Here is a 25,492-nt window from a genome sequence, read left to right on the forward strand (position 1 = left end):
ACGGGATTGTGCTCCGTCTCCAGCGGCCTTGTCGACGGAGGGACATTAAATTCCTGACCTTCCCTTTAAATTGCAGAATGCGTGGAGAACAAATTCAGAGCATTGTGTTGAATTACCTGCGACATCGACGATATGTGGTCTCTCGAGAGAACATTGTATATAATTGGATAATAGGTGGCCAAAACGTGTTATCGGTTTTTAGCATGAAGCTCATAGCAATAAATTAGATAGGAGAAGATTGGATAAAGTAGCAGGCTATTTGGTGTTGCGAAATGATAAACGTTCATATCCTCACTACAATTACTGCTTTTGCGAATACACAATTACAGGTATCTATTATGTACAAATATCCCAAGAAAAACGAAATAAATGAAATGAAGTAACGATGATTGAGATTTATGTTACTGGGACCTTCTAAGGTCTACATATATTCCGTCTGGCTTTAAGACAGACTTTCAGTATATAGCAGACATATTTCACGTTATTTTAGTACGGCGAGTGTATGACAACACAGCACGTTTGTCTGGCCTCTCAATAGACACAATTGAGAGGCCAGACAAACGTGTGGTTCCTGAGGATCGGCAGCAGCCTTTTCAATACCTGCAGGGGCAACAGTCTGGATGATTGATCTGACGTTGTAACATCAACCAAAACGACCTTGCTGTGGTGCTACAGCGAACAGCTGAAAGCAAAGGGAAACTACAGCCGTAATTTTTCCGGAAGGCTTGCAGCTCAGAAGGGTATAAGTTGCAGTTCTTATTCGGAGATAAAGAGGCTTGCACAGGATAGGATATCATGGAGAACAGCCCCACACCAGTCTTCGGTCTGAACACCACAACAACAACAGTTTCTATTACAGAAATCTTTGAAGATATCGTCAAGTAAGATTTCCAAAATGTTGAAGTCCGCAACAGAAGTGGTCGTCTGTTATTTTCAGCAATATCTTAGGGTCATCTTCCTATCTAGATAAAGGTGTCTCTCAGTTTCTCCACTATTATAAAACGTTTTTCCACCAGTTGACTTCCACTAGGAAATCCAGAACTGTTTTTGTCACGATTACGCAATCGTGTCACTTGTATTGCATTTCTTCTCCTTTGAGTAATAGCGTACTCTCTTGTTCACGAAGTATGCCATTGTTGTAATAAACGAAATCCATCGTTTTGCAGAAAAACTTTGTCTTCTCCATAGACTGTTCGCTTTCAGTTTGTCAGGGTCACGTCTACATCTACATCTACATCTATACTCCGCGAGCCACCTTACGGTGTGTGGCGGAGGGTACTTATTGTACCACTATCTGATCCCCCCTTCCCTGTTCCATTCACGAATTGTGCGTGGGAAGAACGACTGCTTGTAAGTCTCCGTATTTGCTCTAATTTCTCGGATCTTTTCGTTGTGATCATTACGCGAGATATATGTGGGCGGTAGTAATATGTTGCCCATCTCTTCCCGGAATGTGCTCTCTCGTAATTTCGATAATAAACCTCTCCGTATTGCGTAACGCCTTTCTTGAAGTGTCCGCCACTGGAGCTTGTTCAGCATCTCCGTAACGCTCTCGCGCTGACTAAATGTCCCCATGACGAATCGCGCTGCTTTTCGCTGGATCATGTCTATCTCTTCTATTAATCCAACCTGGTAAGGGTCCCATACTGATGAGCAATACTCAAGAATCGGACGAACAAGCGTTTTGTAAGCTACTTCTTTCGTCGATGAGTCACATTTTCTTAGAATTCTTCCTATGAATCTCAACCTGGCGCCTGCTTTTCCCACTATTTGTTTTATGTGATCATTCCACTTCAGATCGCTCCGGATAGTAACTCCTAAGTATTTTACGGTCGTTACCGCTTCCAATGATTTACCACCTATGGCATAATCGTACTGGAATGGATTTCTGCCCCTATGTATGCGCATTATATTACATTTATCTACGTTTAGGGAAAGCTGCCAGCTGTCGCACCATGCATTAATCCTCTGCAGGTCCTCCTGGAGTACGTACGAGTCTTCTGATGTTGCTACTTTCTTGTAGACAACCGTGTCATCTGCAAATAGCCTCACGGAGCTACCGATGTTGTCAACTAAGTCATTTATGTATATTGTAAACAATAAAGGTCCTATCACGCTTCCCTCGTTTTAAGCGTTTATTCCGTTCCACCGTCCCCCTCCCACATCACGCACCCTCCACGATAGGCAATCTGATAGTTAATTACAGAAGTAAAAACTGGTGTGTCTTGCAAAGATTTAAAAACCTTTATGTATTTCCTTGGACCTACTTGGGAGGAAAAGTGTAGGTTATAATGTGGATAGTGTCGCTATTCACTTCAGCAGGAAGTAAGATACCCCTGGAGCACCAGAAAACATACTAAGCACGTTGTCCTTGTGGCGAAATGTACTAAACTGAAAGGATATTGCATAATGCTACGCGTTGTTGCACATCCTCGGGGAACAACGGAAGGATAACGAGTAAGGATGTGGTCGACCATGTCGTCGCAACCTCGGAGTACGGGATGTTCCGGTCGGCTCTAGCACCTTCTTCCTCTCAGTTTCATTGAGGGAACCACACCCGTGCAGCGCGCCATAGTGTCATCCAAGATATTTGTGTGTGTGTGTGTGTGTGTGTGTGTGTGTGTGTGTGTGTGTGTGTGTGAGTGTGTGTGTAAGTGTGCGCGTGCCTGTGCGTGCGTGAGTTTCCGTATGCATACGATTAACACTGCGGGGCAAAGAATGAAACTTAACCCAGTTTCGTAACGTTGACTCTCCAGAAAACTGATTTTTCCCTGGCACATGCAGCTTCGAGTACGGCTGCAATCGTCGACATATTTGTCTTAATCAAACTTATTGACACAAGACGACCTCTCTTTCTCTTTCATATAAATAAGAATGGCGTAAAATACAATAATAATAACGGTGAGCCGGCCGCGGTGGCCGAGCGGTTCTAGCCGCTTCAGTCCGGAACCGCGCTGCTGCTACGGTCGCCGGTTCGAATCCTGCCTCGGGCACGGATGTTTGTGATGTCCTTAGCTTAGTTAGGTTAAGTGGTTCTAAGTCGAGGGGACTGATGACCTCAGATGTTAAGTTCCATAGTGCTTAGAGCCTCCCCCCCCCCCCCCCTTTTGAATTCCGGTGAATGGACACAAAACTTGTTCCTAGTTGTGCTTAGGAGAAAACTCGATTTTCTTTTTTTTTTTTTTCAAGAAAAGGTTTACTTCGTTAAAGGCTGTGATTTTACGCACTCTGGCCCGTAGACACCAACAGACAGATTGTACAGTGGAAACCGGAGTTAAGACGAAAGTGAGCTGTTAAATGTAAAGAAAGTTGATGAAATTCACTGTGCGCAATAATGTACACTCCTGGAAATTGAAATAAGAACACCGTGAATTCATTGTCCCAGGAAGGGGAAACTTTATTGACACATTCCTGGGGTCAGATACATCACATGATCACACTGACAGAACCACAGGCACATAGACACAGGCAACAGAGCATGCACAATGTCGGCACTAGTACAGTGTATATCCACCTTTCGCAGCAATGCAGGCTGCTATTCTCCCATGGAGACGATCGTAGAGATGCTGGATGTAGTCCTGTGGAACGGCTTGCCATGCCATTTCCACCTGGCGCCTCAGTTGGACCAGCGTTCGTGCTGGACGTGCAGACCGCGTGAGACGACGCTTCATCCAGTCCCAAACATGCTCAATGGGGGACAGATCGCCATATACCGCAAGTATGAACTTTTAGTGCAATCAAAAGTATTTCTCCGAAAATAGCACCTTGTTTTAAAGAGACTAGTACGTTTTTAGATGACGTACCGCAGAAGCTATGCTGATTTGGCGACTAACGGTCCGCAGTTTGGAAAACTACTGTCACCAGCTGTTCAGGTTTATTTGTGTGGGCTTCTGTCTAAGAGACAAACAGGCTCGACAGATCCCGTGTGCATAGGCAAGGTCCAATGATAACGTGACGTTCACGACAAGATTTCGAAACGCCGCCGGTAAGAGGCTGAAGCAGAAACGTAAACTTTCCTCACACGCTCTGGTAAGCTCGTCGGTTTGCACCGACCGCCGTGTCATCACCCGCCAATGGTGTCTTTGGATGCAGCACACCGCTCTCCCAGCCATATCCGATTTTCGTGACTTGGAGCCGCTACTAATCGCTCGAGTAGCTCCTCAGTCAGCATCACGAGGCGTACGTGCACTCTTTTCCACTCCTTCCACGAAAGAAAATTATCTGGCAGTATCGCCTTTCGAACCTGTGTCCTCCGAAACGTGGTCAACCTCGATGACTACTCAGCTACGCGAGTGGACAAAGAGAGTGATTTAGCGAGGCTATAATTCCGCAGATTCAGAATGAAGAATACGTAGCTATGACTTGAGTCACTGCGTTCGATAAGTGCTCCATGGTAGCAGAAGGCACTAAATTACTACAATGTCTTCCTGTGTACAGTGAAACGAGTGTTGTGTAGTAAAATCTTCCACCGCCAAATTCTTAAGTTTCGTACATAAAGCTTCCGTTCGCGCAATAAACCTACTGAAAATTTAGATTTCGGAACAGTGCTTATTTCATTTAGAATCGATAAAAGAATTACGGGTAAATGAGAAACGTATTTTGTCTAATTTCTTCTGAGCGAATGTACCAAGAGAGTAAGGAACGTGTACAACGTCGGCTGAGACAAGTTTTTTCTTCATTCTTCGACACGAAGCTAATAGTTGGGCATAAAAACTTCGCGAAAATGTCACTGCGAGTATCAGTCATGTGAGATTCGTATACTCCGTCCTACACTCTGGCTCGCCTCTTATTTCATCTGAACAAGGCACACGTATGAGTCATGGAACACGGAAGGGTCCGGATGGCGATCTGTCTGGGAGTGCCATGGAACGGAGTTGTACCCACAGAGGGAAACGCAAGTTCGTCAGCGAGTATGGTTGACATTGCTGCCCGTGCACCAGTAAAATGACTCCCATTCTCGTTTGAGTTAATAAATACTTGCCGTGTGAATAATCCACTAAATTTCGGGCAAGCAGCCGCGCAAATAAAATTTCCTCCACTGATATTTCGGCCGCGTTCGTCCGGTCATCCTCAGTGACAAGACTTGTGACTCACTCTGAGGATGGCCGGACGATACGTGGCCGAAATATCAGTGCAGGAAATTTTATTTGCGCGGCTGCATGCCTGAAATTTAATGAATTATTCTTTACGCCGCGAGAAGTAGAAAATGCACACTTGTCGGGTGGTTATAATTAAATTACAGGTACTCACAGAAGTACAGTATCTGCTGTAATTATCACATGGCAGCGAAACTCGGCAACTAGGCCTGTTCTAGCGCGTTAACGTGGAACCGATTTACGATGGACAGGAAATTAGTTGCAGTTTTGGCCACCAGGTGCGAATCTGAACTATGAATGCAATAAATACGTATAGAGATGTTTCTATGTGTAAAGGGTTAGAAACGGGATATGGGCAGTAAAGGTCAAATTAGCGATAAATGTATAATGTCGACTTTTTTATTACGTAATTTGTTCGACATGGGCACCAAATACACTGTCGCCATGCTGTGCGGTGTCAGATTTGCACGTGGTGGCCAAAATGTCCAGCGTAATTCGGTTACGCATTAACACATTAGGTTATCTACCACGCCGGCAGCGGTGACCGAACGGTTCTGGGCGCTTCAGTCCGGAACAGCGCGACTGCTACGGTCGCAGGTTCGAATCCTGCCTCGGGCATGGATGTGTGTGATGTCCTTAGGTTAGTTAGGTTTAAGTAGTTCTAAGTTCTATGTGACTGATGACCTCAGATGTTAAGTCTCATAGTGCTCAGAATCATCTGAACGAAATCCACCAAGTTTCGCTGCCACACAATTACAACCCACACTGGACCTTCATAAGTAGGTAAACTTTAATTGTAACCACCTGGTATTTAATTGATTAAATTGCGACAGATGACGCACAAACCCATAAGCAGAGCAGGCGCCACCGCCGCAACAGAAAGCCACTGTACGTACTGGTGGGTACCGCTGCCAGCCTCGTTGTGTCTGAAGGTCGACGCGGGTGACTCATCTCAGTGGCCTGCCCGGCCGGTTGGCCGTGCGGTCTAACGCACGGCTTTCCGGGCGGGAAGGGGCGCCTGGTCCCCGGGACGAATCCGCCTGGCGGATTTGTGTCGAGGTCCGGTGAGCCGGCCAGTCTGTGGATGGTTTTCAGGCGGTTTTCCACCTCCCTCGGCAAATACGGGCTGGTTCCCCTTATCTACATCTACATCCATATTCCGCAAGCCACCTGACGGTGTGTGGCGGAGGGTACACAGAGTACCTCTATTGGTTCTCCCTTCTATTCCAGTCTCGTGTTGTTTGTGGAAAGAAGGATTGTCGGTATGCTTCTGTGTGGGCTCTAATCTCTCTGATTTTATCCTCATGGTCTCTTCGCGAGATATACGTAGGAGGGAGCAATATACTGCTTGACTCTTCGGTGAAGGTATGTTCTCGAAACTTCAATAAAAGCCCGTAGCGAGCTACTGAGCGTCTCTCCTGCAGAGTCTTCCACTGGAGTTTCTCTATCATCTCCGTAACGCTTTCGCGATTACTAAATGATCCTGTAACGAAGCGCGCTTCTCTCCGTTGGATTTTCTCTATCTCTTCTATCAACCCTATGTGGTACGTATCCCACACTGTTGACCAGTATTCAAGCAGTGGGCGAACAAGCTTACTGTAACCTACTTTCTTTGTTTTCGGATTACATTTCCTTAGCATTCTTCCAATGAATCTCAGTCTGACATCTGCTTTACCAACGATCATCTTTATATGATCATTCCATTTTAAATCACTCCTAATGCGTACTCCCAGATAACTTATGGAATTAACTGCTTCCAGTTGCTGACCTGCTATTTTGTAGATAAATGATAAGGGAACAATCTTTCTATGTATTCGCAGCACATTACACTTGCCTACATTGAGATTCAATTGCCATTCCCTGCATCATGCGTCAATTCGCTGCAGATCCTCCTGCATTTCAGTACAATTTTCCATTGTTACAACCTCTCGATACACCACAGCATCATCTGCAAAAAGCCTCAGTGAACTTCCGATATGATCCACAAGGTCATTTATGTATATTGTGAATAGCAACGGTCCTATGGCACTCCCCTGCGGCACACCTGAAATCACTCTTACTTCGGAAGACTTCTCTCCATTGAGAATGTCATGCTACTTTCTGTTATCTAGGAACTCTTCAGTCCAATCACACAATTGGTCCTCCACAATTCCGCCTCAGCTACACTATTTCGGCGATTGCTGCGTAAACAAGTTCTCCACGTACGTGTACACTACCATACTCTACCTCCAAGCATAGGGGTTACATTCGTGGGGGGTCCACCGGGGGCCGAACCGCACAATAACCCTGGGTTCCGTGTGGGGCAGCGGAGGGGTGAAGTGGACTGCGGTAGTCGTCGTGGGGTTGCGGACAACTGCGGCTGCGGCTGGGGCGGAGCCTCTCCGTCGTTTCTAGATCCCCGGTTAACATAATATAACAACATAACATCTCACTGCGGCTAGTTCATACCGCTGTCCAAGATCCCAAGATCTAAGTGACAAAAGCCACTGCCCTTCTTCCTTTGTACTCTTTCCAATTGAACACTGCCCTTGTAACAACTCTCCATTATACAGTCTGCTTGTAAACAACATGGTGTAAGAAACGTTGAATAAAGGCAAACTGAAACGTTTCCAACCTGGCGTTGAAGGGCAGCCGTCCCAATTTACAGGCGCCACTTTACGTTAATTTCTTTCGGTATGTTCGAGTGAATGGGTTACACACACAAAAATTTTTAAGGCCCACGTTTTAGCTTCTGACTCCCAATTTAAATTCAGTAATTATAGCTACAATTCCGATCTTATGGTTGTTGTAAGGTGGAAGATTCTTCTCTCTGCATGTCGCAAAAGCTATAAACACTTTCAGGCATAAACTTTAGCTGAAACAGTTAAACACACGTCAAAGAGTGGAATCAAGAAATTTCCGTTCGGATGAAGCAGAGCATCATTTTTGTGCCAGATCTGTTCTTCCACAAACCCAGTAACTGATCTGTATGCTCCTTCAGAAGCCACAAGAATAATCACCTGCTTCAATGTCAGCAAAACGAAGTATAGCGTCTTATTTAGGTGGCAATTTAGGAACAAATTACAATGAAAATTTGAACAACAAAATTGAACAGTGCCAAGAAGGAAAACATGCAGATGTACGACAGGAATGTGACCTTTCCCGACTCTTATTTATTATTCGTATAAGTAAAATCATCCAAGAGTGGGATAAATGCCACACGACGTCATTTCAATGAGCAGGAACACAAAGCTAGACGATTTAGTTTATGTAGAAGATTTAGCTGTTATACCATCTGAAAACAACGAGCATTCTGGACCCAATTTACAAGTGGTATCCGAGAAACATGTCTTGAATATCAACAAAAAATGGTTCAAATGGCTCTGAGCGCTATGGGACTTAACATATGAGGTCATCAGTCCCATAGAACTTAGAACTAATTAAACCTAACTAACCTAAGGACATCATACACATCCATGCCCGAGGCAGGATTCGAACCTGCGACCGTAGCGGTCACGCGGGTCCAGACTGAAGCGCCTAGAACCGCTCGGACACACAAGCCGGCCGGATATCAGCACTGAAAACACAAAAACTATGGCCTTCTGCGGAAAATATCCACTACAAAGTAAGATCATCTTCATTTTCTCTTCAGGTATTAGGCAGAAATTGCCTGTTGCGGTACCCATCTCTGTCGGTGTCTTCCTCTGTCTCTTCTCCCATGGAACTTATAATTTCTTGTCTTTAAGGGAAGTTCGTCACTCTCCATTCTTTCTTCAAAAGAAAATCCTGGTCCTCCTAGAAGGGGTTGAGCAGATGGCTGGTAACCAACTCTCAGAAAACACAGACTACTCCCAGAACCCAAATGAGCCTCGGTAACAAGACGGTCTCAAAGGTAAATGACAAAGTAAGATATGCCTAAAAAATGAAATTCTGGGAGGAGTGAAATCATTCATAGATTTAAGCTATGAACTGTCCTTTCTGTAGGAAACGCACCGAGCTGAAAAAGTAACGAGGTATACAAAAACAATGGGAGTCATTACTAATGTAATGAAATTTTTCCTAGTCCAGAAACACACCGGAATACTCTTTTGTACGATCGTGGTAAGATCTAGGCTGGGCAAGCCTGGACAAACACTAACAGCCGGTTACATGAAAGTCTTGAGACGAATCGATAGCTAGACCAAATGGAATCACAAAAGAAATGAAGATATGTTGAAGGAACTTGGAATGGAACCCATCATGTATCAATCTTTGTTGGTCCATCATGGACAGTGGACATCGACTGGTTAAGGAATTGTCAGTGTCAATGGAAATCACCAACTGCCGTGTAACTTAAGATGTTATTTTATTTTATTTTGAGGGCTACCAGTTTGAGCATTTCGCTATGCCATTTCAGGCCCAGTATGCATCTCTCCAAATAAACGAAAATGTCATATAGAGCTATAAATCCCTAGATGTCGTGATTTCAGGCGCTTCATTTGAAGACTTGATAGCTTGAGTTGCTATCAAGTTTTCGATTGAAGCACTAGTACAACGACTAAATTCACGATGTCCAGATTTTTATGGCTCTATATGACATTTTCGTTTATTTTGAGAGATGCATATGCGGCCTGAAGATGGCATAGTGAAATGCTGAAACTGGTAGCCTTCAAAATAAAATAAAATAACATTTTAAGTTACAGGCTGTTGGTAAATTTCATGACATTAGTAATTAATCATACATCATGTTGAAAACTACCAGACCAACTGAACAAAACATGTACAGTGAATGAGCTCAAGGAGGATCCTATACTTCTTGTTACACCAAGACTCCTATGGTGTAAGACCTCTAGGTGGTCCAATGAAAACATGGCAGTGAAAAGATGAGACGGTAACAAGTCATGAGGCCTAATACACGGAAGGAAGGTGATGACAATGATGATATATGGTATATTTCTGCATTTGATTACCCTCATCCTACTTGAGAATAGGGACACTTTACGTTAAACACCCTGTATATGATCCATAATTAAAACTGTACGTTCGACAGCTTTGCCGATATTCTGGCCGTCACGAATATGTAGTTGTGAAGTAGCACTTCACGCTTGTACGCAATGTTCACTTAACCCTCTGCTGTCAAGTACACACAATTTGTAATATACAAAGCCAGGAAAACGTCCAAAACACACCAGTACTGCGTTCAGAAGCATCGGGGCGTAATATGTGCAAACTGAGGAGTTGTAGTGTTAGTGATTAATTTGTCACGATTATCGGCGATCAGTTGGCTCTCAGGTTACCCGTCTGTGCGCCCTCTATTTTGACTCTGCAAGCACTAAGTGTGCTGACAGGAACGGTGTTTGCAACATTCATTCTAGGGTACTACTACGCGCCACCGGCCCGAGTACGTACTCCTGTTGAACAGTTACAGCCATTTGAATGGGGATCGCACTCTGGGCCTGCCGGAAGATAGATGGATGCATCGATGGATTGCTGCAGGTGTTGGGCACAGTATATCGGTGATGTGCCGCTGCTTTCAGTACTGGCCTGTAGAACATTCCTGCACCAGGTAACCCAGGTTCTGGACGTCCGCGTAGTACAGACGCGTCAAGATCATCACTTGTGCCTCTGGCCACGTCGTCGCCAAGCATGGTGTCTGGTATCGTGAAAGAACTGACTGGAGAGTGGAATGACGTCCTATTGTCTTCAGTGAAGAGTATTTGTCTGTAAGTAAGTGACTGGATACACACGTCTATGGTATAAACCCGGTGAGCTGCCTATTCCAGAGTGCATTTGTCCACGACATCCAAGCTCCATCCCAGGCTTTATGGTGTGTGTGTGTGTGTGTGTGTGTGTGTGTGTGTGTGTGTGTGTGTGTGTGTGTGTGTGTGTGCGTGTGTGTGTGTGTGTTTCTATTTGTGTCTATCTACATCTGCATCCATACTACGCTAGCCACCTGACGGTGTGTGGCGGAGGGTACACAGAGTACCTCTATCGGTTCTCCCTTCTGTTCCAGTCTCGTACTGTTCGTGGAAAGAAGGATTGTCGGTATGCTTCTGTGTGGGCTCTAATCTCTCTGATTTTATCCTCATGGTCTCTTCGCGAGATATACGTAGGAGGGAGCAATATACTGCTTGACTCTTTGGTGGAAGTATGTTCTCGAAACATTAATAAAAGCCCGTAGCGAGCTACTGAGCGTCTATCCTGCAGAGTCTTCCACTGGAGTTTATCTATCGTCTCCGTAACGCTTTCGCGATTACTAAATGATCCTGTAACGATGCGCGCTTCTCTCCGTTGGATCTTCTCTATCTCTTCTATCAACCCTATGTGGTACGGATCCCACACTGCTGATCAGTATTCAAGCAGTGGGCGAACAAGCGTACTGTAACCTACTTCCTTTGTTTTCGGATTACATTTCCTTAGGATTCTTCCAATGAATCTCTGTCTGGCATCTGCTTTACCAACGATCAACTTTATATGATCATTCCATTTTAAATCACTCCAAATGCGTACTCCCAGATAATTTATGGAATTCACTGCTTCCAGTTTCTGACCTGCTATTTTGTAGCTAAATGATAAGGGAACAATCTTTCTATGTATTCGCAGCACATTACACTTGTCTACATTGAGATTCAATTGCCATTCCCTGCACCATGCGTCAATTCGCTGCAGATCCTCCTGCATCTCAGTATAATTTTCCATTGTTACAACCTCTCGATACACCACAGAATCATCTGCAAAAAGCCTCAGGGAACTTCCAATGTCATCCACAAGGTCATTTATGTATATTGTGAATAGCAACGGTCCTATGACACTCCCCTGCGGCACACCTGAAATCACTCTCACTTCGGAAGACTTCTCTCCATTGAGAATGACATGCTGCGTTCTGTTATCTAGGAACTCTTCAGTCCAATCACACAATTGGTCTGATAGTCCATATGCTCTTACTATTTTCATTAAACGACTGTGGCGAACTGTATCCAACGCCTTACGGAAGTCAAGAAACACGGCATCTACCTGTGAACCCGTGTCTATGGCCCTCTGAGTCTCGTGGACGAATAGCGCGAGCTGGGTTTCACAGGACCGTGTAAGTGCGTAGCAGGTGGTAGGGGCAAGGACATCAGTTACAGCTTGCGGTCTCATTTACTGTTTGGTGTTCGGGCAGGGTAAAGTATCCAGTGCCTGATACATTGCACAGGCTGTTACTGCACTGCTACCGCAATTTGTTCAACAGGAAGGTGATGTGCATTTTCAGCATCACACTACACGTCCACATACATCTGCTGCGACACAACGTGCTCTTCGTGGTGCATAGCAAGTGCCCTAGCCAGCAAGAGCAGTAAACAGCCCGCCGTGTGGCATATGGACACGCCAAATAACTACTGCCATCCATATGCTTCTGAATCGTTGACTCCCTCTAAGATTTTACACCCCCCCCCCCCCCCCCCCCACACACACTTCCCGCCACCACTAAACTGTGATCCCTCGATGTTCGAGAATGCGTTCTCTCAACAGGTTGTGCCACAAATTTCTTGTTTCCCCAATACTGTTCAGTGTCTCTCAATTAGTTGCGTAATCTACCCATCTAATCTTCAACTTCTTAAAGTCTCTGTTTATCTAAGCTGTTTATAGTCCATGTTTCACTTCCAAATATGGCTCCACCCCATACAAATACTTTCAGAAAAGACTTCCTAGGACCTAAATTTTTATTCGGTGTTAACAAATTTCTTTTCTTCAGAAATGCTTTTCTGGCCATTCCCATTCTAGATTTTACATTCTCTCTGCTTTGTCAATCATCAGTTATTTTGCTGTCCAAATAGCTAAACTCGTCTACTACTCTAAGTATCTCGTTTTGTATTCTGATTTGATTCTACTACATTCCATTATCCTCGTTTCGCTTTTGTTGATGATGACCATGTATCCTGTTTTCAAAACACCGTCCATTCTGTTCAACTGCTGATCCAAGTTCTTTGTTGTCTCTGACAGAATTACAATGTCATGGGCCATCCTCAAACTTCCTATTTCTTCTCCCTGAACTTTAATTACAGTTCTATTTATTCAGAGATGAAGAGGCTCGCACAGGATAGTGCACCATGGACAACAGCATCAAACCAGTCTTCGGACTGAAGACCACTTCAAGAACAATAAGATATGATTAATCGGGAACTTATTCGTTCTCCGGGCCCTGGAAGAACCGTTGCCTAGTCGCAATAAAAAGTGCAAGACACTTGTGTGAGTCCATTTGGTACCCTTATTATCGTTTTTGTTTACATCCGAGCATACACGCTTGCGTAGCCGAAAGAGGGTGGTGGGCGGGGTGGGGGGAGAGGCAGGGTAGTGGTTAGGGAGGGGGGGGCGGGGGTGCACGGTGAATTGATGGTACTTCCTGGGTGCCTTTTACTGTAACATTCGTGTTTCATTGGTCTGAATTTGCTGTCGTATATTCCTCCAATGAGCTACTCTTCACCTCACTTGTCAAGAAAACATCCTTGTCCATGAGGATGTTGCGTTATTTTGCCTGAAGTATACTTCTATCGCCTAACTTTAACGAATTTTTCCGTGGAACCGTATCACGTGTAGCGGAACAAGTATTGCGACTGGTGGTCCCTGTGGAGTGGTGCTCTTCCATGATGAGAAAAGTGGCTCCATCAAGGAAGAGAGCGTATTCGGACGCGAGGCTCAGGGGAAGTAGGAAGCAGTCGCGCCGGGACTGTCCCGGCGAAAGTGGGTCGCGGCAGTACGTTACGTTACGATGTGTTACGAAACTACGTTACCTAAAGGCGACCACCGCCTTCTGGGCTGATTACATCTCAGAAAGAACCTGGCGTACTTGTCCCCAGGGTCTTGTGTAGATATAAAAATGCCGCATGTGTACAATAGTCTATTCAGCTAAGAATATTCCCAATAGCTTGACAATGTATCGTGAGCATCTTATTATTCGCTCACTCTCCATTATTTTGCACAGGAGTAGTGCTGTGGCATAACTGATTTACCTTCCATGGCCTCTCTCATTCATTGACTCAAATAATGGCTATTTATTCTTCGTCACAGGCAGCCATTTATAAATACCCAACTTCACGGTGTAACGAACAACCCCTTATAAAAGACTAAAATGCTACCTGTGAAGGGTGTCGACTGCTCCAGAGACAATCTTTCCGCTTTTTATAAGAGTTGCCACGCTCAGATTAGAAGGCGACTTAGCCATTTTGCCTAACATTAAAGAGTATACGTGAAGAGTTTTTCAGTGGACCGGATTGCTTCCTTGGCATAGAACCAAGGCTAAATGCATACATATCGAATATGAATGCGAGAAAGGACATTAGAAGGTAAAATTACGACATATGATTTGTCAGTTCTGGAGGAGAAGAAGAATAATTCAAAGCCTTATGATTCTAGGAAGGAAGATCACACCGAATTGTTTAAGCACAATGCGCACCACAAGTGTACTAAGCAGGGTATCAGTGGTATCCCCAAGAGCTCTTACATCAATTTTGGCATGGTTTTAGGAAGGAGTCCGTGAGAGCACGGGTACAAAACTGTACGAGAGCGAAACCCTGAGTACAGGAAAACAGGATAAAATGAAAATAAACGTATTTGTAATACGGTGATGTAGAAGACTGTTGCAGCCGAGGTCTAGTAGCAGCATCTGTCACTAGTAACCAAAAGTCCTGGATTCAGAACAGCCACTGCTTACATTTCGAATGAAAGTTATCAGTAACGGTAGCCAAAGGATTCCGGTATAAGGACGCAACCTCGTTCTTCCAACGAGGGAGGAGAAGCGGAAGGGCTTCCAGAATGAAGTCTTGTGTTTGGGATAAGAAATTGACTAAAAGCTGTAAGAACCAGCAAAGATCAATGGCATGAAGATGCAGAAGGCAAGGAAACCACTACATTATAGATACACGTTCTACACGATCCAGTCACATTAATATGGCCACTGTCCAAACTCGATGTCAATGTGCAGTAACTTCTCGTAGACAGCACTAGCAGTGGTGGGTATATAAGGCGATCGGGTGGGTGGAAGAGGGGGATGGAGGCCGCGGAGAACAGCGCAGTCTACATTATGCGCAAAGGGATCGAATTATCTGACGTCCAAAAGGTCAAGCACCGAGCGAAGAGTGGAAGCATTTCGGAAACGGCAAAGTCTGTAAACCGTACGCGTACCGTCGTACGTGGGCGGCAAAATGACGCTATCCAAAACCGGCACCAAGGCAACTGTAGTGCACCACGGGACATAGATAACAGTGATGAGCGACGGCTGTGGGGAGGTGACTAGGTGAATAGACATGAAACTATTGATCACAACAGTCGTGGACTGTGTGGCTGGTCCGGCGGAAGTTCGAGTCCTCCCTCGGGCATGGGTATGTGTGTTTGTCCTTAGGATAATTTAGGTTAAGTAGTGTGTAGGCTTGGGGACTGATGTCCTTAGCAGGTAAGTCCCATAAGATTTCACACACATTTGAACATTTTTTATTGAGCACCCACATGAACCAAGGGGTTACCAACAGTGTCCCCTAAATGTTTAGTGAGCGTTGATCCACCGAAGAAGACGCCTGGTGCATGCATTCATGCTGACTGCTGTTCATCAGCGACGAAGGCAGGCGTTTCCCTGCTAATACAGGAACTGGACGTCCAGTGAGTGACGGCAGGTGACCTTTCCAGAAGAATCACGTGTTGCGCCCCATCGGAGAGATGGGTCCAGCGTTATGGTTTAGGGAATGTTGAGGCATCCCTGGGGTGGTCTCGTCATTCTGGAATTCATGATTAATAAACACAGCAGCACAATACAGCACGTCACACAGGTCATAGCATGAGTTTACCGTACTGCCCTGGTCACCTAACCCCATAGACTTAGACCCAGTCGAGAACCTCTGGGATCACCTCGATGAGGCTGCTTGCGCCATGGATCCTCAGCTGTGAAACCTAATGAAGCTGGTCACGGCCTTGAAGTCGGCATGGCTATACTAACCCGTCGGTACATTTCAGAACCTCACTGACTCTATTCCCGCGCGTCCGCGCTGCAAAAGGTGGTTATTCAGGCATTCGACAGGTGTCACATTGATATGATTGGAGCGTGAACATTCGCAAGATTTGTAGTCAGTTATTGGACATCGACAAACGTTTCCGTATTAGTACCCCATCTGGATCTCTAAGAGGCGACTACGAAGAGGGAGGTAACATTGACAAGTCGTTTTTTAACTTTTTTTCTTTTTTTATAGTTACCAGCTAGATTCTGACTGGTCTGATGGATCTGCCACAAGTTCCTACCCTAGAAGAACTGAAAAAGAAAATGCAAACACTAATATAGATATCTTGGAGGACAGTGAAGTGAAATGGAAACACCGAAATCTGGTCACACGAATAAGCGGTAATATTAACAGCAGCAGAAAATGGTAAAACTGGAGTAGGATTGCTTGTAAATGTGAAGATAGGCTAGAAAGCGCAGTGCGGCATACTCGTGTGAGACAACCTGACAGAGTGTGAAACAAGCCTCAGTGTGGGTCTCCATTTGGCTGACTGGTCGAATCGTTTAATATCCAGGTTTGTCGGCGTTCAGATATGACAACGACCCGGTGTAGGACTACATGGGGATGTTAGTCCTGACAAAGACTAACCATCACAAGGGAAGATCGCCGTATTGCGCACCAAGCACATCGTAACCTCTTCGCATTTGCGCCTACCATCCGACGACAGGTAACGGACACCATGCAACGTTCTGTGTCATCCCCTATCATTAGTTGCAGACTAGAAGCAGCCGAATAAGGCAGTTATAGTCCCATGCATACAAGCCATGGAGAGATACGTGACCGCAAAGAATAGGCTGCTGATGAATGGCGTCACATTATGCACAGCGAAGAGTTGCAGTTTTGTTCTAACTCTGATTCAACTTGTGGTTTAGGGGCGGCGTCTTTTATCGATAATCAAAACGTCCCCGGGCCTTGATTCGAACACCTTCACCGCCTTAATTCTGAATAAAAATCATGAGCTAAGGCGGCCAAATACTTCCGGCATAAGATGTCACCCTTATTCAGCCAATGACCTCGTCAAAGAGAGAGGAGGTGAAGAGACACGTTCGGGCACTCTCTAGTCCTTCAGGTGTCCCTGAGAGCGGGAGAATTAGCTATGATGTACGGCATGAGATGCAGAAGGCAATGGAAACCACTACATTGAAGGAACATAATATGTATCCACAAGACATGTGGCCTATCAGTGTAAGGGTCTCGTGACGATCTCCCCATTGGCGAAAGATTCCGGACTAGTCTCCCATTCGGATCTCTGGAACGAGACTACCAAAGAGGAGGTGACCAACAGAAAAACTGAATAACTAAATAAAGGATAACGTTCTAGTACTCGGGGGGGGGGGGGGGGCGGGGATGGAATTTGAGAATTTTGAATACGGCAGGGAAGCTAGAAAATCTGAAAAGGGAACTGCAAATGCTCCATCTAGATACAGTGAGAGTCAGTGAAATGAAACGGAAAAAAAAGGATTTCTGGTCAGATGAGTATAAAGTAATATCAACAGCAGCAGAAAATGATACATTGGGAGCAGGACCCGTTATGAATAGGAACGCTGGACAGAGAGTGAGTTCCTCTGATAAGTTCAATGATAGGATTGTACTCATTAGAATCGACAGCAAACCGACACCGATAATGATAGCTCCGATATATATGTCGACGTCGCAAGCAGCAGATGAAGAGATAGAGAATTTACTTGAGGATATTGAACGAGTAATTCTGTACATAATGGAATATGAAAATCTAATAGTTATGGGGCTTAGTAGTAGGAATGAGAGAGAGGAGAAATATTAATTATTGAGTTCCACAATAAATTTCAGCTAGTAACAGCGAGTACCCCATTCAAGACTCACAAGAGGAGGAGGTACGCATGGAAACAGGCGTGAGATCTGGGAAGATTTCAGTTAGATTATATCAGGTAGTGGTACCGAAATCAGATTCTGGATTGTAAGGCGTACCCATGAGCAGATACATACACAGATCACAATTTAATAACGATGTAGAGTAGGCTGAAGTTAAAGAGACTAGTCGAGCATAGTCTATGCGCAAAGAAGCGGGACACGGAAGTAGTAAGAAACGAATAAATACGCTTGAGTTTCTCTTAGGCTACAGAGACTGCGATAAGAAATAGCTCAGTAGACACTTCAATTGAAGAGGAGTGGACATCTCTAAAAAGGCAATCATGGAAATTGGAAAGAAAACCTTAGGTACTACGAAGGTAACTGCGAAGAAACTACGGGTATCAGAAGCATCATATCAGTTGATCGGTGAAAGAAGGAAGTTCAGGGAAATTCAGGAATACAGAAATAAAAATCACTTAGGTATGAAATAAATGAGAGGTGTAGGGAAGCTAAGATGACTAAAAACTGTGAAGAAATCTAGAAAGAAATGATGGTCGGAAGGAATGACTCAGCATATCTTAAAGTCAAATCAACCTTCGGTGAAACTGACGTTGAGAGAGCAACGGGATTTCAACTTTTTAATGTTGTGGAGAGAGTGGATAGGTGGAAAGAGCACACTGAAGGCCTCTATGAGGGGGAAGACTTGTCTGACGAATACAGTCACTAGGGGAAGTTGTTACAAAACGGCTATTCCCGTTGGTGTTGAATATGTGGGTAAGACGATATATTATCTGACTTCTGGAAATGTATCTTCCACACAATTCCGAAGATTGTAAGAGCCAACAAATGCGAGTATTGTCACACAATGAGCTTAACAGCTCATGCATACAAGTTGATGACAAAAATAATATACAAATGAATGAAAAAGAAAACTGATGATGTGAAACTTCCTGGCAGATTAAAACTGAATGCCGGATCGAGACTCGACCTTGGGACTTTTGCCTTTCGCGGCCAGTTGCTCTACCATCTGAGCTACCCAACCACGACTCACACCCCGTCCTCACAGCTTTACTTCCGCAAGTACCTCGTCTCCTACCTTCCAAACTTTACAGAATCTCTCCTGCGAGCCTTCCAGGAGAGCTTCTGTAAAGTTTGGAAGGTAGGAGACGAGGTACTTGCGGAAGTAAAGCTGTGAGGACGGGGTGTGAGTCGTGCTTGGGTAGCTCAGATGGTAGAGCACTTGCCCGCGAAAGGCAGAAGTCCCAAGATCGAGTCTCGGTCCGGCACACAGTTAATCTGTCAGAAAGTTTTATATCAGCGCACACTCCGCTGAAGAGTGAAAATCTCATTCTGAAAATTGTCGATATGTTAGATAACGATCAATTTGGTTATAAGAAAGATAAAGGCACTGCTGATAATGGAAGTAGCACTACAGAAAAATCAAGAAACGTTCGTAGGAACAACAGTGCCACGTGGAGCGTATTATGAGAAAAGTGAGCGTAAGCTGAATGGAAAGACGGTAACATACAAAGTGTACAAGAGCGTAGCGGAGACAATAAGAATGGAGGTCCAAGAACGAAGTGCTCGAATTAAAAAGAATGTAAGATAGGGATGTAATCTTTTGCCCCTGCTGTTCAATCTCTACATCGAAGAAGTAATGGCGGAAATAAAAGAGAGATTCAAGAGTGGGATTGAAATTGAATGTGAATGGATATCTGTGATAAAATTCGCTGATGACATTGCTGTCCTCATTGAAGGTGAAGACGAATTACAGAATCTGCTGAACAGAATGAATAGTCTCATGAGTACAGAATATGGACTGAGGGTAAATCGAAACGAGACGAAAGTTATTAGAAGTAACAGAAGTGGAAAGAACGAGAAATTTACCATGAGGATTATTGATCACTACGTAGATGAAGTTACGGAATTCTGCTAGCCAGGCAACAAAATAACCCACGACGGACGAAGTAGGGAGGACACAAAAAGAAGACTAGAAGTGGCAAAAAGGATATTCCTGACCAAGGGGTGTATATTATACGTCTTAATTTGGGGAAGAACTTAAAAAGAATGTACGTTTGACACAGCATTTTGTGGTACTGAACATTGGACAGTGGGAAAACCAGAACAGATAAGAATTGAAGCACTATGGGACTTAACATCTTAGGTCATCAGTCCCCTAGAACTTAGAACTACTTAAACCTAACTAACCTAAGGACATCACACACATCCATGCCCGAGGCAGGATTCGAACCTGCGACCGTTGCAGTCCCGCGGTTCCGGACTTAAGCGGCTAGAACCGCACGGCCACCGCGGCTGGCGAACTGTGACAGGAGCCCGAACAATAGAGGACTGACGTACTTGGACATGTATTAAAACCCTGAAATACTGGTATGTAATATATTGCATAAGCGATGTAAGTTACGCCATGAGTTGTAAATTGATATGCTATCGTCTTACTATGAACTTCTTATGTCTTTTTTAGCACTGATAATGGCTAGTTACTAGCCGAAATCTAGATTTGCTCTAATAAAGCCCCAAAGGAAAGGATGACTGGTTGTTGTTCTCCATCATTTCGAAAGTCATTATTTTATTTTATTATTACACGATTTCGAATAATAACTGGAAGCATTCGCATCCATTGCATATCAAGGGGTATACCCATGGAGTGATTTAAAGTGGAGCGACCGCGTCAAGCTAATCGCAGATAGATTCATTTGAGGAATGCTCAGAATGTGTAGTCCATCCACAAAATAGGTATCTTACAAAGTCCACGTTCGATCAGTTCTTGAACATAACACATCAATCTGGTATCCACACCACGTCGGATTCACAGATGAAACAGAGGAGGTCCAAAGAAGAGCAACTCGTTTAGCTTGGAGCTTCGTTTAGAAAGCGCAAATGCGTCAAGATGAATCTCAGCCAATTCTAGTGGCAGACACTGCAAGAGAGGCGTTCTGCATCTTAGCCTTGTTTGCCTGACACAATTCCGAGAGCGCTCGTTCCTGCGAGTCAATCTTCCTCCTACCTGTGTCTCGCGAAAAGACCATGAACGTAAAATTAGCGAGGTTCAAGCTCAGACGGAGGCTTAGCAACGGTCTTTTTTCTCGCGAAGCATTCGCCGCTGGAACGGAAACGGGTAGATGTGGCAGTAGTACACATAGTTAAAGTGAGGAGACATCGCATTTTGGACAGAAAAGTTCCGATTATTTGAGTCCAGTTCACTTGTCCCCGTCGGGCTCTGCTGCGACGCCTCAATGTTTCGGTTTTTGAAATCAAATCACATTCTCAGTCACGTGAGGTTTCCACAAAGGCTAAGACTTTTTATATTTCCAGTAAGTATCTATGCTTTATTTCAATATCGTAACGCTAACATAACATACGTGAAGCGCCGAATTACAAATTGCTTTGAAGTTCGAGATCTTCAATAGTACTTTTGCTGAAGTTGACATGACCGAGCTGGATTTCCTTAACGGGAACCCTAATGCTTTCACGTGTATTTCTTTTCGCAAGAGTTTTGTAGTACCTCTCATGCGGCTGCATTGAAGGCAGGACAGCATGCTACAACGTTAAAGGTTGGAGAAGCACTTTATGATTTAAGAATGAATATGACTGAAAAACGAAAAACCGGACTGATGCCACGCGTTATAAGAGCCACTTCAAGCAAACTTGTGTCTGAGAGGGAGGGGGGGGGGGGGAGGGGGTGGAAACGTCAAGAAGCTCAGTGAAACGGAGTAAGAATTTTATGACAGCAGAATACTGAACAATGGACGGATCTTTTCACGTCTTTTCAGACTGTAATTGGGTTCTTTCGCAGTACGTACCTACATTGGTTGAAGTGCAAAAATGCTACGAGTCTCTTACAAATGTGTTGCTAAACTGCAAAACTAATGATAATAACTTGTTCCCAAAGCGCGTTAACAAGCAGCACATAGGGAAATGAATCACAGGTTCAAATGGTTCAAATGGCTCTGAGCACTATGGGATCTGAGATCATCAGTCCCCTAGAACTTAGAACTTCTTAAACCTAACTAACCTAAGGGCATCACAAACATCCATGCCCGAGGCAGGATTCGAACCTGTTACCGTAGCGATCGCGCGGTTCCAGACATCGCGTCTACCACCGCTCGGTCACACTACCCGGCTTGAATCACAGGAAAAATTGTAACTGATGAGCATTGGACACAAATGTTATAGCACTTCACATTCGAATATATATCTTATGAAAATATGTTTAACACTGTAGAGTCCATGTTATGCGTTCCTGGTACAAATGCAGCAGTCGAGCGTATACTTCCCTTAAATAATAAGATACGGACATCATAACTCAAATGTAAGTAGACGACTTTGAAAATTATAATGATCAAGAAAGTTAATTGGGAAATACCGCTGTTCGGAATTCTATGACTTCTGAAAATTAAAAGACAATGAATATCAGCTGAATCAAATTCATTCATCGCCGAAGTATGGTGGCATAAATAACTGAGTGTTGAAAGTTATGTGTAGTTACCTAAACAAATGATTTGTCCCGTGTACTATCTTTTAACATTTCGGTGTATTATAATTACACAGGGATGAAAGAAAAAAAAATGTGGAGTAAGAGTCAGTGTTCTGGGAGGAGAAATAAAACTTTGAGGGAGACATGACTGTCTTAAGGAGTGCGACTAAATGTAAGTTTTTTTCAAATTTGATTTCAGAACAGTAGTCAAGCCATAGTCGCACTAAATTACAGAGAGTTTACATGACTAGTTTCGGCGAAGCTCAGTCACCATTATCAAAAGTAGGAAGTATGAAACAAGTCGGTTATTAATTATGAGAACCTGAATATTTCATACTTATTAATTTGATAATGGTGGCTGAACTTCACCGAAACTAATTACGTAAACTTTCCGTAATTTACTGAAAGTATGGATGGACTACTGTACTGAAGTCAAATAAATTTGAAGAAAGAAGCTTTGAAATCTACTGCTAACAGCAAAGGACTTGGAAGAGCAGTCAAATGGGATGGACAGTGTCTTCAAAGAGGGATATAAGATGAACATCAACAAAAGCAAGACAAGGATAAGGATTTAGTCGGATTAGATCAGGTGCTGCTAAGGGAATTAGATTAGAAAAAGGGACACCTAAAGTAGTAAACGAGTTTTGCTATTTGGGCAGCAAAATAACTGTTGAGGGCAGAAGTAGAGAAGATACGAAATGTGGACTGGAATTGGGGAGAAAAGCGTTTCTGAAGGAGAGACTTTTGTTAACATTGAATATAGGTTATAAAGTCTTTCCTGGAGGTATTCACTTTGAGTGTAGACATGTACGAAAGTGGAACATGGACGATAAAAAGTTTAGACAAGAAGAGAATAAAAGTTTTTGAAATTTTGTGCTACAGATAAGTGCTGAAGTTTAGATGGGTGGATCATGTAGTTAATGACGAGGTACTGAATAGAACTGATGAGAAAAGAATTTTGTGACACAATATAAGTAGAACAAGGGATCGTTAATAGGACACATTCTGACTGTGAGACGTCGAGGGATGGCGAATTTAGTATTGGCGGGAAGAGTGCTGGGTATAAGCCCTGGAGGGAGACGAAGAGATGAATACAGTAAGCTGGACTGTGGGTTGTAGTGACAGCTGTGACTGGAGACCACAACAATAACATAATTATATAATAACTATGGATGTGCCTAGGTTTTAAATTACGTTTGTTATGTTAACTTGTGGTGACTGCTATTCATCTCGTTGTAAGCTCTCGTAATGTGTAATAGTTCAGAATTGTTCCATTTCGAGCAGTGAGAAATTATAAAACAGGTCCCATCTTCGACTCTCATAAATATGGTAACCTTAACGATGTACCCTCATTACATACTGAAGGTGGTTCAGATGGTTCAAATGGCTTTGAGCACTATGGGACTTAATTGCTGAGGTCATCAGACCCCTTGAACTTAGAACTACTTAAACCCAACAAACCTAAGGACATCACACACATCCATGCCCGAGGCAGTATTCGAACCTGCGACCGTAGTGGTCGCGCGGTTACAGACTGTAGCGCCTGGAACCGATCGGTCACTCCGGCCGGCCTCCGAAGGTGGCTTGTGGCGTGTAGATGTAAATGTAGATTTAGATTTAGTGTTCCCTACTACGTGCAGTACAAACAACATACGAAAACTGTCGTTTCTCTGCAGTAGTAACACCAGCGCGTATAGAGTGGATGGAGCTGAACTACAGCAGGAAAGACTGTCTGCATATACTGGGGCAAGGTAAGCGTGGCGTCTTTCATACTCACCTACAGGCGGCTTCTGCTAAGAACAGTAGCTGGCGTCATAACGGCGATGCGGTGTCAGCTGCTCTGTTCGCGGGCAGCGTCGTCGGTGACTGGTATGCACTGCACTCTCGCCTGAGCAGCTGCCGCGGTGCCCCGGCGCCCCTCCTCCCCACCCTCCACTACTACCTCCTCTCCTCTTTATCGTCGTCCCGGCAAGCTACTCGGCTGTCGTTGAAGAGGCATGTCGCTACGCGTGTCATCGCCGGCCCGGGGACCCAGATATGGAACGCCATAAGAGGGGGCGGGGTCGACGGCAGGAAGAATCTGGCGGGGCACTGTGGGGGGGGGGGGGGGAAGACCCCTCCTTACCTCCTCCACACCGCACTACGCCCTGCTCCTACTGTACTGTGGACTACACACGTGCGTCCGTGCGAGCAACTGGCTGCCAGACACTTGTTGCTCAGAGTCGCCACGCCAGCGCGCACTCCGTCGGTCGCTTGTTTACGCCCACGTTCGCTTTGTTTCCGAGGAGTGTCTTTGTACTGCAGGGGTCTGAGTCAGCGTTAGTTCAGCTCTTGCTTATCTGCTGCCCGTAAGCTGCGTGCCAGTTCCGTCTGTTGGCTTTTTCCAAGAATCTTTCTCGACTGTGTGTCCACAACAGTGGCGCCGAGCATAACGTACGGAAGTCCCACTGCACACAACCGTTATAAATTATGGGAATGCGTACTATATGCATACAGTTTAAATAGGTATATCTCATTCTTCGAGCACGTTACTCATGTAGACTGATGCACAGCACAAGGCAAAAGTTATCTTCGACAGTGCGGTGGTACTGCAATTAAAGAAGTAAAAGCCTGAACAATGAACCAGGAAGAGACATTGCAACTAGTCTCGCTGAACATGAACGCAGCTGGAGCACGTAATGAGTGAAGCCCACAGTGCCCCGTTCTTCACTTATCAAACGTGTGTATTAGGTTCCACTCCCGATACCAGGTAGTTACAAACATTTTCTGTTGAATCCGTGTCGGGCGTTTAATGGGTAACACGAGTCCTATAAGGTTCGTTGTGAACACAGCTGTTATATTGGATGACGGGCGTCAGCAGCACATTCATCTCTTTTTTGTTGTTAGTCTTCTGGCTGGTTTGATGCGGCCCGGCACGAATTCCTCTCCTATGCCAAACTTTTCATCTCAGAACAGCAGTTGCAACATTCTGAATCCAATTATTTAGTGGATATATTTCAATCTCTGTTTTCATCCGCAGTTTTTACCTTCTACAGCTTCCTCTTGTGCCATGGAAGTTATTCCTTAATGGCCTAACAGAAGTCGTGTCA

At 44.5% G+C, this 25,492-nt stretch overlaps 1 protein-coding gene across 1 annotated transcript in view; it reads right to left on the minus strand.

Moving 5' to 3' along the window:
• Positions 1-24,308, minus strand: part of LOC124794832 (leucine-rich repeat-containing protein 15-like) — a 76,632-nt gene extending 52,324 nt beyond the window's left edge. The window contains exon 1 of the mRNA XM_047258500.1: positions 24,181-24,308. The gene's annotated coding sequence lies outside the window, so the exon portion shown is untranslated. The remainder of the gene's footprint in view (positions 1-24,180) is intronic.
• Between the last annotated feature and the right edge of the window lie 1,184 nt (positions 24,309-25,492).

The sequence above is a fragment of the Schistocerca piceifrons genome, chromosome 1 (genome assembly GCF_021461385.2).
Source record: "Schistocerca piceifrons isolate TAMUIC-IGC-003096 chromosome 1, iqSchPice1.1, whole genome shotgun sequence".
Classification (NCBI taxonomy): domain Eukaryota; kingdom Metazoa; phylum Arthropoda; class Insecta; order Orthoptera; family Acrididae; genus Schistocerca; species Schistocerca piceifrons.